We start from the raw sequence: 16,758 nt of genomic DNA, 5'->3' as shown, positions 1-16,758 counted from the left end.
TAAGTTTGCAAATAATACAAACATTGATAGGGTGATAAATAGTGAGGAGGATAGCCTTTGATTACAGGAGGATACAGGCAGGCTGGTCAGATGGCTGAAAGGTGACAAATGGAATTCAATCTGGATAAGTTTGAGGTGATGTATTTAGGCAGGACAAATAAGGAAAGGGAATACATGATGACGGCAGGACTCTGGGAAGCACTGCGGATCAGATGGACCTTTGTGTACATGTGCACCGGTCCCTTAGCAGGACAGGTGGATTCAGTGGTTGAGAAGGCAGATAGCATATTTTGCCTTTATTAGCATAAGCATGGAGTTTAAGAGCAGGGAGGTTATGCTGGAAATGTAGGGCCACAGCTAGAGTATTGTGTGCAGTTCTGGAATCCACATGTTGGAGGGATGTGACAGTACTGAAAATGGTGCAGAGATTTACCAGGATGTTGCCTGGGTTGGAGAGTTTGGATCAAATGGGATTGTTTTCCTTGGAGCAGGGAGTTACTGAGGGGGGACATAATTGAGATGCATGAAATAAGGGACATAGAGTAGACAGAAAGAAACTTTTTCCCTTGGTGAAGGGATTAATGACCAGGGGGCATAGATTTAAGGTAAGGGGCAGGAGGTATAGAGTGGATGAGAGGAAAAACCTTTTCAGGAGTCTGAAACTCACTACCTGAAGGGGGTGGTGGAGGCAGAACCCCGTAACATTTAAAAGCATTCAATGTGCACTTGCGATGCCAAAGCATACAAAGCTATCGGCCAAATGGGATTAGAATGGTTAAATGCATGTTTTTGACCAGTGCAGATAGAACATAGAACAGTACAGCACAGAACAGGCCCTTCGGCCCTCAATGTTGTGCCGAGCCATGATCACCCTACTCAAACCCACGTATCCACCCTATACCCGTAACCCAACAACCCCCCCTTAACCTTACTTTTTGTAGGACACTACGGGCAATTTAGCATGGCCAATCCACCTAACCCGCACATCTTTGGACTGTGGGAGGAAACCGGAGCACCCGGAGGAAACCCACGCACACAGGGGGAGGACGTGCAGACTCCACACAGACAGTGACCCAGCCGGGAATCGAACCTGGGACCCTGGAGCTGTGAAGCATTTATGCTAACCACCATGCAACCCTGCTGCCAATGGGCAGATGCGGTGGGCCGTGGTGCCTTTTCTGTGCTGTAGACCTCTAGGACTCTATGAGTATTCTCTAGAAGACAAGGTGAAAAGAAAATGTTGCTGTGCACCTTCTCTGGGCTGACCCAATAGTGGCTTGGCGAAAGGTTGAAAGTATATCGCCCGCTGACCCTCTTATGAGGAAAATTAGTCCTTTTATTATGCATGGCATGTACCAAACTAGAGGAGGAACCCAAAACAAATAAACTGAATAAACAACTAAAATAAACAAAGTTCTCTGCTCGTCAGGAATTGATTGATGTGCTTTGTGAAGCTGAGCTGCATTATGTAAAAGATTACACAGAGCGACAACTGTGCCATTGTTCCATTAACTACTATGGCAACAATCACAACCACATTTCCAAAGGGGCATTGTTGCCAGCCCTAAGGAAAGATGATTACATTGTCTTTATATCAGGCATGCCCACAAGAACTCGCATTTGCAAAATAATTCATGTAACGGATCCACAAAGTGCAGATTTGGTCGGATTTAAAATGGTGACATAAAATCATAGAATTCCTACGGGGGGGGGGGGGGGGGGGGGGGGGGGGCAGCACGGTGGCACAGTGGTTGGCACAGGTGCCTCCCAGCACTGAGGTCCCTGGTTCGATCCCGGCTCTGGAACACTGTCCGTGTGGAGTTTGCACATAACCCTGCATGGGTTTCGCCCCCACAACCCAAAGATGTGCAGGGTAGGTGGATTGGCCACACTAAATTGGAAAAACGAATTGGGTACTCTAAATTTAAAAGAGAACAAAAAAAAAATTCCTACAGTGGAGGAGGAGGTCATTCGACCCATCGAGTCTGCACCAAGCCTTTGAATTAAGCACCTTACCTAGGCCCACTCCCCTACCCTATCCCTGTAACCCCACCTAACCTGCACATCTGTGGACTGTGGGAGGAAACCAGAGCACCCAGAGAAAATCCACGCAGACATGGGAAAAATGTGCAGACTCCACACAGCGAGCAGAGGTCACAATTGAACCCACGTCCCTGGTGCTGTGAGGCAGCAGTGCTAACCACTGCCACTATGCCACCCTGCAAGGAATTGCCTTTTTCCCCAGTGAAACATGTTTTAGTGCAGTTTGCAGGCGGTAATATATTCTATTGTATAAACATTATGGAATCTTTAGCGATTTTGTTACTAAAAATGGAGTTAAGGGGCCTGTTACATTATCTATTGAAAAACAGTCTTGCCAGTGTAAACTCTGACCTCCAAACGCTTCTTCTCAAGATCTACAGCAACAAATTGAACAGATTACCACTGCTCTCCTATTGACAGTCACAGTCAGATTACCACTGCTCTCCTATTGACAGTCACAATCAGATTACCACTGCTCTCCTATTGACAGTCACAGTCAGATTACCACTGCTCTCCTATTGACAGTCACAGTCAGATTACCACTGCTCTCCTATTGACTGTCAATCAGATTACCACTGTGCTCCATTGACTGTCACAGTCAGATTAACACTGTGCTCCTATTGACTGTCACAGTCAGATTACCACTGCTCTCCTATTGACAGTCAGTCAGATTACCACTGTGCTCCTGTTGACAGTCACAGTCAGATTACCACTGCTCTCCTATTGACAGTCACAGTCAGATTAACACTGTGCTCCTATTGACTGTCACAGTCAGATTACCACTGCTCTCCTATTGACAGTCAGTCAGATTACCACTGTGCTCCTATTGACTGTCACAGTCTGATTACCACTGCTCTCCTATTGACAGTCACAGTCAGATTACCACTGCTCTCCTATTGACAGTCACAGTCAGATTACCACTGCTCTCCTATTGACAGTCACAGTCAGATTACCACTGCTCTCCTATTGACAGTAACAGTCAGATTACCACTCTGCTCCTACTGACAGTCACAGTCAGATTACCACTGTGCTCCTATTGACAGTCACAGTCAGATTACCACTCTGCTCCTACTGACAGTCACAGTCAGATTACCACTGTGCTCCTATTGACAGTCACAGTCAGATTACCACTCTGCTCCTACTGACAGTCACAGTCAGATTACCACTCTGCTCCTACTGACAGTCACAGTCAGATTACCACTGCTCTCCTATTGACAGTCACAGTCAGATTACCACTGTGCTCCTATTGACAGTCACAGTCAGATTACCACTTTGTTCCTACTTCCTGAAAATGAAAAGCAGCTGCCTATTCCTCGTCCGATCTTCCTACTCTTGCCGGGGAGAAGGACGGAGGGGTGGGGGCTGCCAGTATTGGTGGCAGTTATAACAGAGATGGGGGGGGGGGGAAACTTTCCTTCTTCTCACCAGTGCATAAGGTCTATTCGTGGATCAACTTTTTGTACAGTAAGAAGTCTTACAACACCAGGTTAAAGTCCAACAGGTTTGTTTCAAACACGAGCTTTCGGAGCACGGCTCCTTCTTCAGGTGAATGGAAAGGCTTGTTCCAGAAATGTTTATATAGACACAATGTGGAGATGCCGGCGTTGGACTGGGGTGAGCACAGTAAGAAGTCTTACAACACCAGGTTAAAGTCCAACAGGTTTGTTTCAAACACGAGCTTTCGGAGCACCTGAAGAAGGAGCCGTGCTCCGAAAGCTCGTGTTTGAAACAAACCTGTTGGACTTTAACCTGGTGTTGTAAGACTTCTTACTATATAGACACAGTCAGAGATGCCCCGGAATGCGAGCACCTGCAGGCAATCAAATCATCAAAGATGCAGAGAGAGAGGTAACTCCAGGTTAAAGAGGTGTGAATTGTCCCAAGCCAGTACAGTCGGTAGGCCTCTGCAAGTCCAGGCTTGTTGGTGGGGGCCGAATGTAATGCGACATGAATCCCAGATCCCGGTTGAGTCCGCATTCATGCGTGCGGAACTTAGCTATAAGTTTTTGCTCAGCAATTTTGCGTTGTCGCGTCTCCTGAAGGCCTCCTTGTAGAATGCTGACCCGGAGATCAGAGGCTGAATGTCCTTGACTGCTGAAGTGTTCCCCAACTGGAAGGGAACAGTCCTGCCTGTTGATAGTCGCACGATGCCCGTTTATTCGTTGTCGCAGTGTCTGCATGGTCTCGCCAATGTACCACGCTTCGGGACATCCTTTCCTGCAGCGTATGAGGTAGACTACATTGGTCGAGTCGCACGAGTATGCGCCGCGTACCTGGTGGGTGGTGTTTCCACGTGTAATGGTGGTGTCCATGTCGATGATCTGGCATGTCTTGCAGAGCTTACCCTGGCAGGGTTTTGTGGTGTTGTGGTTGCTGTTCTGAAGGCTGGGTAATTTGCTGCAAACAATGGTTTGTTTGAGGTTGCGCGGTTGTTTGAAGGCCAGTAGTGGGGGTGTGGGGATGACCTTGGCAAGATGTCCATCCTCGCTGATGATGTGTTGGAGGCTGCGAAGAAGATGTCGTAGTTTCTCCGCCCCAGGAAAGTACTGGACGACGAAGGGTACTCTGTCAGTGGTGTCCCGTGTTTGTCTTCTGAGGAGGTCGGTGCGGTTTTTGTATACTGGGGAGGGCTTTGCCGATGGTAAGGAAAGTGGAGTACTCTGCGATTGTAACGTTCGACCATGCTCCCCACCTGGTGGATGTGGCTTTGGAAAGAGGGCCGGCTCAATGGCCGGTGTGGTGTTGGGATGTTAGCGGACTTGGAATTTTGTGTTAAATTGGCCATGGTGTTGGATGATCATGTAGAGTTCAACAGGAAAGGGGAAATGAAGCCCTGGGGAAGCCCTGAAGGGGGTGGTGAGAGGGGAGCCGATTGCATTTAAGGAGCAGGTGGATAGGGAAGTGAGGGTGGAATGGCAGCAGCTGGTGGATGGGATATTGGACGTGGATGCAAAATATTTGGAGGACTGTACCCGAGAGCTTTTAACAAACAGGTTCCGGAGAAGGAGTGTTTGAGGCATTTTACAAAAGGTTGTACAACTCAGAACCGCCGGAGCATGATTCGGACAAGGCTGATTTTCTGGTGGGGTTGGAGTGTCCAAGGGTGGAGGAGGAGGACCCAGGAGGGATTGGAGGCGCGGCTGAGGGCAGAGGAAGTCAGGAAGGGAATATGCAGATGGGGAAGGCACCGGGGCCGGATGGGTTCCTGGTGGAGTTTGCAGACAGTCCCGCTGCTGGTGGAAGTTTTGAGGATGTGGTGGCTCGGGGAGTGCTCCCAGAAACAATGAGACGGGCCTTCATTTCACTTCTTTTGGAAAAAGATGGGATCCCGGTGGAATGTGGGTCGTAACGACCAATCTCGTTGTTGAATGTGGACGCAATGGTTTTAGCGAAGCTGTTACCGCTCAGGTTGGAGGGGTGTCTCCAGCAGGTCACTGGGGAGGATCAGACCGGAATTATGGAGTGTAGGCGATTGTCTTCCAATGTGCGGCACCTGCTCATCCCAGTCAGAGAGAGGGGGGGTGAGCAGGAAGTGATTGTGGCACTGGGTGCAGAGGAGGTATCTGCTGATAGGGTGGAAGGGTGGAATGGAGTTATCTGTTCGTGATGCTGGAGTGATTCAGGATAGGGCCGAAGTTTGTGTCGTCAGGTACGTCGTTGTCCCAGGAGCCAAAGGCTAGTGTCATATAAATAGTGTAACCTCGGGCTACTTCTGAATGTATTGGGGAACGAGGCAGGAGTTCCCCATGTGCCCCCTCCCATTCACATTGGCAACTGAGCCTTTGGACATCGTCTTTAGGAGCTCAGATCAATGGAGGGGGATAATGATTGTGTGGGGAGTGGGGTGGGGGTGGCAAGCTAGGAGCGTAGGTGCGTCTGTATGCTGACGACTTATTGCTAACGTCACAGATCCAGTCCCAATGATGGGGGCCATAATGGGGATACTAAAGTGGTTTGGAGCTTTTTCCGGGTATAGAACATAGAACAGTACAGCACAGAACAGGCCCTTCGGCCCCCAATGTTGTGCCGAGCCATGATCACCCTACTCAAACTCACTTATCCACCCTATACCCGTAACCCAACAACCCCCCCCCCCCTCCCCCCCTTAACCTTACTTTCATTAGGACACTACGGGCAATTTAGCATGGCCAAACCACCTAACCCGCACAACTTTGGACTGTGGGAGGAAACCGGAGCACCCGGAGGAAACCCACGCACACAGGGGGAGGACGTGCAGACTCCACACAGACAGTGACCCCGCCGGGAATTGACCCTGGGACCCTGGAGCTGTGAAGCATTTATGCTAACCACCATGCTACCCTGCTGCCCTATATAATAATTTAATAATTGTTATTGTGACAAGTAATGAAGTTACCATGAAAAGCCCCCAGTCACCAGATTCTGGCGCCTGTTCGGGTACATGGGGCAGGATTCTGTGATCCTGAGGATAAGTATTGATGGCGTCAACATGGCCTCAGGATCAGCAATTCTGGCCCCTACAGGGGGCCAGCACGGCACTGGAGCGGTGCTGCTGATCCCGGCGCGAACTGGATGCTCCGGGACCCAGGTATGTGCAGTGACACCAGCGCCAACGCGCACATGCGCAGTAGCACGCTGCCAACGGACGCATGCGCAGTGGCGTCCTTCAATGTGCCAGCCCCCAACGCAACATGGCGCAGGCCTACAGGGGCCGGCGCAGAAGAAAAGAGGTCCCCAGCCAGAGAGGTCGGCCCGCCGATTGGTGGGCCAGGCCATATTGGAGGTGCCCGCCCCCCCCCCCCCCCAACCCTTCCATGCCACGTTCCCGCTGGCTGAGAGCAGGTGTGGATGGCGCCGGCGGGACTCGGCGTTTTTACGACAGCCGCTCAGCCTATCCTGGGCTGAGAATCGGCGGGCTGGCCACGTAGAGCGGCCCCCAACCGACAGCGCACCAACCACACCGGCGCCAATGGCACAGATTCTGCAGAGAATCATGTGCTGGCATCGGAGCGGCGTGGCGCGATTCGCGTCGGTCACGGGGATTCTCCAACCCGGCCCTGGGCTGAGAGAATCCCGCCCATGGAGGGACATTTCAGAATGTCCAAATTACCTAACAGCACGTCTTTCGGGGCTTGTGAGAGGAAACCGGAGCACCCGGAGGAAACCCACGCAGACACAGGGAGAGCATGCAGACTCCGCACAGACAGTGACCCAAGCCGGGAATCAAACCTGGATCCCTGGCACTGTGAAGTAACAGTGCTAACAACTGAGCTACGATGCTATCCATAAACTGAATTGGGACAAAAGTGAATGTTTTCCGGTCAGGTCACCTGCTGGGGAGGAGAAACTAATTTGGGGAAGTTGCCGTTCATGCCGACGCACTCGCATTTCAGGTACTTAAGACGTACAGGTGGCAAGGAATTGGGCACAGCTTCGGAAGGTAAATTTTATAAGCAGACCTACAGAGAAGGGGTAGTCTCTCACTGTCATTAACAGAGCGAGTGCAATCAGTGAAGATGAATATCTTGCCACAGTTTTGTTCCTGTTTCAACGGCTGCCTTGGTTTTGTCAACGGCATTTTTTTGTACATGTGGAAAGCATGGTTTTGTCGGGTAAGTCAGGGAATTGGCGGGGATCCAAGGAATAGTCCAAAAGAGGGACCAGCAGTAGAGGAGTTGGGGTGACAGCTTTTTAAAAAAATTTATTTTCTTCCAAACTCATTCAAAAAGTACAAAAACATATATAATCCAGGACACATTCCCCAACTCATAATTTTACCATCTATTAAAATTTTTTCACTTTTTCACACCCCGCTCCAGTGACAAATAACGCCTCAAACATGGCCACGAGCAATCCTCACCGTGCCTCAAAGACCTCCGCTCAACCCCTCAATTCAAACACAATTTTCTCCAACCGGAGGAAGTCGTACAGGTCCCCGAGAGGGACCCCACATCCGGCGGCGTATTCGACCGCCTTTCCAGAAAATTCTTCGCCGGGCAATCAAAGAGGCAAAGGTCACAACATTGGCCTTCCTCCCCTCCATCAGCTCCGGCTATTCCAATATCTCAAAAATCACCACCGATCCGGCCTGACCTCCACCCCCACAATCTTTGCTAGCGTCCCGAATACTCCTGCCCAGTACCTCTCTAGCTTCTCACAGTCTCAGAACATATGCGCGTGGTTTGCTGGTCCTCACCCACACTTCTCGCACTTGTCTGCCACCCCCTGGAAGAACCCGCTCATCCACGCCCGAGTCATGTGCACCACCTTAAACTGTATAAAACTTGTCCTCACACACCAGATTGAATTAACCCTGCGCAGTGCCTCACTCTATAACCTATCTCACTCCTGCAAATCCCACTCTCATTTTCCATTGCTCCTCACCACTTGCATTCCGCCCTGCTCCCCCAGCCACCCGTATATGTCTCCAATCCTACCCTCCCCTTCCACGTCCAGAAGCAGCAACCGTTCCAAAAGGACATACTTCGGCAGTCTGGGGAACCCTTTCCACACTTTCCGTGCAAAGTCCCTCACTTGTAAATTCATTTCCCTTCGGGAGCTCTACCCTCTCCCGCAGCTCCTCTAGGCTTGCAAACCTCTCTCCCAAATTCAAATCCCTCGCCCTCACCACCCCCACCTCTGTCTTCCCCGGCTTGAACCCGTGGTTCTCACACGATGGTGTTAACACCAGCATCCTCTCCATCCTAAAATGCCTCCTCAGCTGATTCCACAACTTTATCAAGGACTGTACAACCGGGCTCTCAGTATGTCTCCTCAGTGCTGGACCCCATACAGGACTCGTCCTCCATCCTAACCTATTCCCACCAACGCCTCACTTTCTCCACATGCACTTCCCAATAGTAGTGCAGCAGGTTCGGTAACGCCAACCTCACCTTCTGCTGCTGAAACAGCTTCACTGCTATTGGATGATGAATGCGGAGAAGGTGTTGGGTTGGTCGGGGATCAAGAGTCAGTTGTGTAAAGGTGGAGGCCAGGTCGTGTGAGGGGGCAGGATTGCAGGCGCTGGTGACGGCCCGCTCCCGCTTTCCCTGAGGAAGTTTCGGCGGCTACACTAAAAATATGGAAGCAATTACGGCAGCACTTTAAAGCGGCGAGAGGGTCGACGATACCACCAATCAGGGACAACCATATGTTTGAGCCGGCTCGAGTGGACTCCAGAGTCCCAGAAGCTGTGAGCAGCAGTGCTAACCACTGTGCCGCCCGTAGGGCAAGGATGAGTCAGATGTTTGAGGGGCTAAAAGATAAGGGTGAGTGGTGTGAGAGCGACCCAGTGAATCACATAGATATGTTCTGGGCACTTCCGAAGCTAGCGAACTTTTGGGGCTCTTTCCTCAGCACATGTCAGCGATCTTCGGCAGGGAGCTGGAGCCGGGTCCCCTAGAGGCCGTTTTGGGTGTTTCAGAGCTGCCGGAGTTGCAGGCGGGAGGGGGGGGGGGAGATGTTTTAGCCTTTGCCTCGCTGATAGCTCGCATTTGGGTTCTACTGGGGTAGAGGTCCTCATCTCTGCCCAGTGCCTCGCTGTGGCTGGAGGAACCTCCTGGATTTATTTTTATTTGGAGAAAGTTCAATACACGCTGAGGGGGTCGATTGGCAGGACTGTTCTTCTCTTTATGTTTTTGTATATAAATTTTAAAATGTTAAATAAAAATATTTACAAAAAAATGAAAATTGCGAACAAAATGTTAAGGAGGGCAAACCAATTACATTTATTGATCTCCCTCTATGTCACCCACCATTTCCAAGGTGATTGTGGTAAGTAGAGAACTTATATAACAGGACAGTATATAACAGTCATTTTCCACCTCTACCGATGTGGGGAGGGTGGGGGAAGAGAGTGAGTCTCCAACAACACACTCGAGGTGAGAATCCAACATGTAACAAATTGCAATCACAGCCCCTTGTGATACAGAGCCTCACAGCACATGAAAAATTGGGTTGGCATTTGCAAAACATGCTATCTTGTTGCTGTGCATACATAGCCTGGTCAATCTAGCCATAGGGGGAAGATTTCCCCCCCTACATTCTGTCAACAAAATGGTCATTTTAAAAATAGATTTATAGATGTTACACAGAGGAAATCACCTAATTGTTTCCATGGTGAAACAAATGCAGCAGAATATAAGCTCATAAAAATCCCACACATTTTGCCTTGCTAATTTTCATACTATAATGTAAATGGCACTTCAAAAAAAAACACGTTTTCTTGAGAATTTTATCAATCTTCCAAATTCTATCCTGCCTGCTGCTATATTTGCTGCGACCAAACAAACATTCTCACGTTCATTTGCAGAGCACTGCACAAATGCAGAAGACGGCATCGGACTGCTCTTTTTCAGCCCTCCCCGTCTGACCTCAGGGTGAACTGTAAGTTATATTGCAGAATGTGCCACCTCCCCAGTAGCTCCAAAGGCAAAGTGCCAGTGGATTGTAGGGAGCTCACCTCATTAATATCACAGTCTCAGTATAGCACAGAGTAGGAGCTTCCACCAAGTCAGCTGGTGGAGAGAGGGTTGGAGGAAGCTCACCTGACGTTACACAGGAACTGTATGGTGGGGGGTGGGGGGGAAATAGCAGAGACACATACGTCAGATAGAGAAGAAATTAAGAATAGGTAAGTAGTCGTGTGATAGCTGGCTAGGGTACTTGGGAATGAAAAATAAGGAACCAGGACTCTCGGTCATTACATGTTAACCCTAAGAGGAAGGACACATGGATGGTGTCATAATATACATCTATGTATATAATGGAGTGCAGACAGGCAGTGATTGACACACAGGATGACCAGTAAGCACACAGAACAGAGCAGCCAATCACCAGACAGGACACGACCACTATAAAGCCAGAGGGCACCAGTTTTCCCGCTCTCTCGGGATCCAGCCTCTGAGACAGTCAGAGTTTGTGAGCATAGCCAGTCCAAACACCAATTGGTAGTTAGGAAGTCTGGTCAGGCTAGTATCAGGTCTCCAGTCAAGTCAGCATAGTGTCAACCCACAGTTGAACATGTATAATAGTTTAGATGTTAAATAAAATTGTGTTGCATCTCATCAAGTGTTGGAAGTCTGTCTCTCGCTACACTGCATCAAACGCAGTCCACATAGACCCAGCCTGCCCAACACATCAGATGGCACAAAGATGGGACAGGCCCGACTCTGATGTTCCCCAAAGTCCATTTAATGGCCAGTGCTCACTGGTTAAGATCACACGAGAGAGCCAACGTGTGAGAGATATTGTAGTTTGGCATTTATGAAATCATTCCAATGAGAGTCTTCAACATCATAGAAAGAGAGACAGGAGTCTTCAGAAGCCGACGTACAGTCTGTATATTGCAATTAATTTAAAAAACCATGTGTCTACAGTAGCTGGTCGAATGCTTGAATCAGATCCAATGTCCAGCCTGACTGCGCCATTTGCATTTGAAAAATCATTTGGAAAATGTCCGATCTGCAGCCATAAAACAAACACAATAGACATCGCCTGAATCTCAAGTGAAAACTCCTTTGAACACTGAATTACACTAAATCGAGTGCAAGAATCAATAATGGCAGAACAATGAAGGGCAGATTAAAGGTCAGTGTCTGATAATGGAAAACATACCTGTCCTGTAACTGTGAGTATTTCAACATGCTGTTCCATCACCTGCTCTTTGCTTATAAAAGGTATAGATTTTTCCCTCAGTATCTGGAGCTGAATTTTGTGCTACAGCCATTGGTCACTGCGAAGTCTGCACCTTCGCCCCTGTCTGTGTGGGTTTCCACCGGATGTTTCGGTTTCCTCCCACAAGTCCCAAAAGACGTGTTTATTAGGTGATTTGGACATTCGGAATTCTCCCTCCATGTATCCCGAACAGGCGTCTAGGGCGGCGACGGCCGAGCAAGTAAGGTGATGGATCAAGGAGCCAGAAGCCGAGTGGGTGCGTGCGGAGGAGGCCTCCTGCATGGGAACCTCCCTCCGGGCCCTCGCCACGGCGGCACTCCCATCCCCACCCAAAAAACACTCCAGCAGCCCGGTGGTGACAGCCACCCTCCAGTCCTGGAACCAACTACGGCAGCAATTTGGCCTGACCAAAATGTCGGACAAAGCTCCCATCTGCAACAACCATAGGTTCACACCAGCGCTGACTGATGCCACCTTCAAAAAGTGGGGACAGGACGAAGGGACACTGACAGTCAGGGACCTATACACGGACGGCAGGATCGCAACACTGGATGAGCTGACTCAGAAATTCCAGCTAGCCAGGAGGAACGAGCCAAGGTACCTGCAACTCAAAAACTTCCTACGAAAGGAGACAAGGACGTACCCACAACTGCCATGACAGACATTGCTGGAAGAGTTACTGGACGCAAGCATACTAGATAAAGGGAACTGTAGTGACATGTATGACCGACTGGTAGAAAGGGCCGACACCGTACTGGACGCAACAAGAAAGAAATGGGAGGAGGTCCTGGGGATTGAAATAGGGTGGGGACTCTGGAGCGAAGCACTGCATAGGGCCAACTCCACCTCCACATGCGCAAAGCTCAGCCTGACGCAACTAAAAGTGGCACATAGAGCCACTTAACAAGAATGAGTAGGTTCTTCCCGGAGGTAGAGGATAGATGTGAACGGTGCCAAAGAGACCCGGCCAACCACGCCCACATGTTCTGGTCTTGACCCAGACCTGCGGTATTACTGGACAGCCTTCTTTGGAGGTGATGTCCAAAGTGGTGGGGGTGAGGGTGGAGCCATACCCGAACGTGGTGGTTGTCAGGGTATCAGACCAGCCAGATCTATTCCTGGGGAGGAGGGCGCACGCCCTTGCCCTTGCCTCCCTGATCGCCCGCCGTTCGGCTGGCGGTCTGTAGCACCACCCAAAGCTGCAGACTGGCTGTCCGACCTCTCAGAATCTGTCCAAATGGAAAAAAATCAAATTTGCCATCCGAGGGTCGGACGATGGCTTCCACAGAACGTGGGAGCCATTCACCCAATTGTTCTGGGACCTGTTTGTGGCCAACGAGCAAGCAGAAGAATAGCCAGGTAGCCAAGAATCAGGGGAAAGTAGCCAAGGCATGAGGGGGAGAAACAGGGAACAATAGAGGAGAACCAGGGGGGGGTGGAGGGAGGCAAGGAAATGATAGCCGGAAGGAGCACATGGAAAACGATAACAAACTTGACATCTACAGGAAGAGAGAGCAAGGAGAACCCAGGCGAAAGATGGGGTGAATGGCTGAAGCAAAGGTGAGCGCAAGACGACAATGGCAGCGAAATCCATCCAGGAGAGGCAAGTGACAACACCAACACCAGACCCCCCCTGTGTACATAACTGTAAATATACTTTGTTTAAAATCCCAATAAAAAACATTTATTTTAAAAAAGCCTACTTGTGACACTAATAAAGATTATATTATTGGATTTTCCTCATGTTGCATCTTTCTACAAAGGATAATTGGCCCAGTTAGGTTTTCTCCCCATGTCCTCAAAGAAAAAGAAGACGTTGCACTTTCATAAAAGTTTTCCTCACTAAACCCCGTCAGATTAAATTGGCTCAATTGTAGCATGGCGTCATGTTTAAACTCCACAAGATGCTGAAGTTCACACCCTTTGTCTGGAAGTCTCACCACTAAGCTTTGAAAGTTATTATTAACTTGTTACTGTTGCCATCAGGTTGTAAAGGATGTGCCTCACAAGGACACGTAACTGTGCGCCTCCTGGCAATGACATGTTCATTTAAACATTTCCAACGGAACAACCTCTTGCCTCTAGGAATTGGGACTTCAGCCCAATATATCCTGCACAGTCCAGCAAAGCACGATATGATATACAAAAACAAAATCCATGAAACTGAAAAATTCTTTGATCACAAATCCTGATAGTGGAATACTTCAGAAATGTTTGCTGAATCCATCCACCAGCATAAACCCAAAATCGGTCCCAGTACGTGCCAGTCAAGGTGGCTCAGCTAATACTCATAATTTCTTACATATCTTAGTGGAGTACAATGGTGTTGCAAAATCATAGAAACCCTACAGGGCAGAAGGAGGCCATTCGGCCCATCGAGTCTGCATCAACTCTTCGAAAGCGCACCCTACGTAGGCCCATTCTCCTGCCCGATCCCAACCTTTGAACCCTTAGGGGCAATCTATCATGGCCAAACCACCTACCCTGCACATCTTTGGACTGTGAGAGGAAACCGGAGCACAGGGGGAAACCCACGTAAACACAGGGAGAATGTGCAAACTCCACACAGTCACCCGAGGTCAGATTCAAATCCGGGTCCCTGGCACTGAGGGGGAGGGCTAACCACTGTGCCACCATGCCATCCTTATTTGTAATATTCTAAAAACATATTTGTAATATTCTAAAAACATATTTGTAATATTCTAAAAAACTTTAAAAGATTCAAATGCCAAAATCTGCAATACAAAACAGTTGTAACAGCAGGGGCACATTTTGTTACCAGACCAACTTTTCTCAGGAATCAAGCTGCACAGCAGAGCTCATAGCATCAAGTTTAGCCTTCGTCGTGACACTCTTTTATGACTAATTATTGTCCAAGTTCAGAGTAGCATTAAAACCATGCTGTCTCTCACAAAGGGTACACCAACAACAACTTATTATGGTCAGCAGAGAAACAATGATACTTGCCACTGTCCTCGAAGAACATTCCCCACAAAACTCTTTGGAGTAACATAGATGGCATCAAGCGGGGTAAGCAGCCAATCACATTAAAGTATTCTCACAGATAGCAAACCAAAAAGTTAAAAAGCAATGCATGTTTCAAATCTAATTAAAATTTCACAGGAAGTGAAATAAACAATTGGGACATACACATGGAGTTGAGGGAGAAGCGGAAATACAAAATCTTTTATAAAAAAAGTTTCTAAAAAAAATGTAAATTTTACAACGGAGAAATTTGGCATTCCTCAAATATAAAATAAGTTGTTCAGGGGCAGTGAGATCGCTCAGCAGTAATTGTGAATTTAGTACAGGATAAAAAACTGAGTTACAATTCATTCAACAAATTGTTACTTCCTCAGAAGGTCTTTTTTTTTTTAATTACTTTTTCTGAGTTACAAAGCCAGGGCTCAGAGTGTGGACAGGGGCAAACCCCTAATCCAGCTCTTTGCCTGCTCCAAAAACCAATTCAAATTGAATCCAATTCATGGTCCCCGCAAGAGAGACATACCAGATCTGAGCCAAAAGGCTACTTCACTTGATCTTAGCCAAAAGGCCGAGAAGCGATGACTCAGAAGGTCTTTTTAACAGGGAGGCAAATAGTTTAAGCAATTTTTGTCAATTCAGCGATTTCTACTTTATCGAAGCTTGGGTGGAACTTTGTGAGGAAGTGTAAAATAACTGACAGTAACTTCTGGATTCGCACACTGTGCAGATGCCGGACGTGGCTGTCAGTTTCAGAGAAGTAATTAAAGGCAGTGTTTCTGTCTGGATCAACAACTTTGATTGACTTGGTTAATTCCAGATGCCTGGTGGAAGCAGTAGTGGAGTGTGGACAAGCGATTAAGTGATTTAAAGTAATAATTCCAGAGGCAGTAAATTATAAAATTGACAAAGTTATGTACAACACAGAAAGTTCATGTTGATGTTAATAATTTACGTGAGCTGCTTCCCACCCCTCCTTCTTCTAACCCCATCAACATAACCTTCTATTGCTTTCTCTCTCTCTCTCTCACGTGCTTATTCAGTTTCACCTTCAATGCATCCATGTTATTCACGTCAATTGCTCCCTATGGCACAAATGTGCACATACTGACATCTCTCTGGGTGAAGAGGTTCTCCTGAATTTTCCATTAAATTTATTAGCAGCTATGCCACACTTATTACCCCTAGTTCTGGTCTCCCCACCCTCTCTCTTGACAACACTAACGTAGTCACCTCACCAATTCGCACACAAGTCCTTAGATGTTACGAAGGAGGACTTTGCAGGATGACTGCGGTGGGTGTGCCTCTGTTGTGTCCTGTGCCTATAGGCCAATGCTGTTGGTCTATCCATTCTTTTCATAACAGTTTGACATAAGCAGTTTGCTATGCCATTTAAGAGGGTTAATAAGCACCTATCAATTGCTCAGTATCTGGAGCCATAAATAGGCCACATGGGGTAAGGATGGTAGTTTTGAAAGACATCAGTAACTAGATGCATTCTTACAACAACCCAGTAAGTTGCACGGTCACCGTTACAAATACGAGAGATTTATTTAATTAGCTGAATTGAATTTAATGGCTGCCTTGGTGGAACTCAAACTCATGTCTCCGAGTTCATTAGGCAAGGCCTTTGGATTACCATTCAAGCAACATCACCATGATGCTAACATACCCATTAGTGTACTAAATCATATCAGTGCCCTGTAGATTCAGAGGGTTGTAGCTGCTTGAGGTATGTTTGCATAGCTTCTAGCCTCATCCAAACCCAAGTGTCTTGTGGCCTTAAACCATAATGCATCAGTTATTCTCTATATAAATCATAACTCTGCTATCCAACGTGATTAGAGATTGAACAGTGAGAGTAAAATTAAATAAGAATTATTATATTGCATCTGTACAGAGACCATCACACCCTAATTATGATACACAATTTATCTTGAGACACTATTCTGTTAAATATGCAGATTATCAGCTATTAAAAAGGACTCATTATTTTATGAAAATGAAATTTGATTACGATTCAGTCTTCACCAACATTAACCCTCTTGTTACAGCAGAGTGAAAATAAAAACAATTATG

At 47.8% G+C, this 16,758-nt stretch overlaps 1 protein-coding gene and 1 non-coding gene across 3 annotated transcripts in view; both read right to left on the bottom strand.

Moving 5' to 3' along the window:
• The window catches only part of kiaa0930 (KIAA0930 ortholog), a 139,837-nt gene that overhangs the window by 110,714 nt on the left and 12,365 nt on the right, over positions 1-16,758 (bottom strand). The gene's annotated exons all lie outside the window — the stretch shown is intronic.
• On the bottom strand, positions 15,071-15,262 carry LOC119955361. Its single transcript, XR_005458452.1, has one exon. It is a non-coding gene; the product is annotated as a U2 spliceosomal RNA (small nuclear RNA).

This window comes from Scyliorhinus canicula, chromosome 20 (genome assembly GCF_902713615.1).
Source record: "Scyliorhinus canicula chromosome 20, sScyCan1.1, whole genome shotgun sequence".
NCBI lineage: Eukaryota > Metazoa > Chordata > Chondrichthyes > Carcharhiniformes > Scyliorhinidae > Scyliorhinus > Scyliorhinus canicula.
Note: the sequence above shows the minus strand (reverse complement) of the source record. Positions and strands in the feature narration are given on the sequence as shown.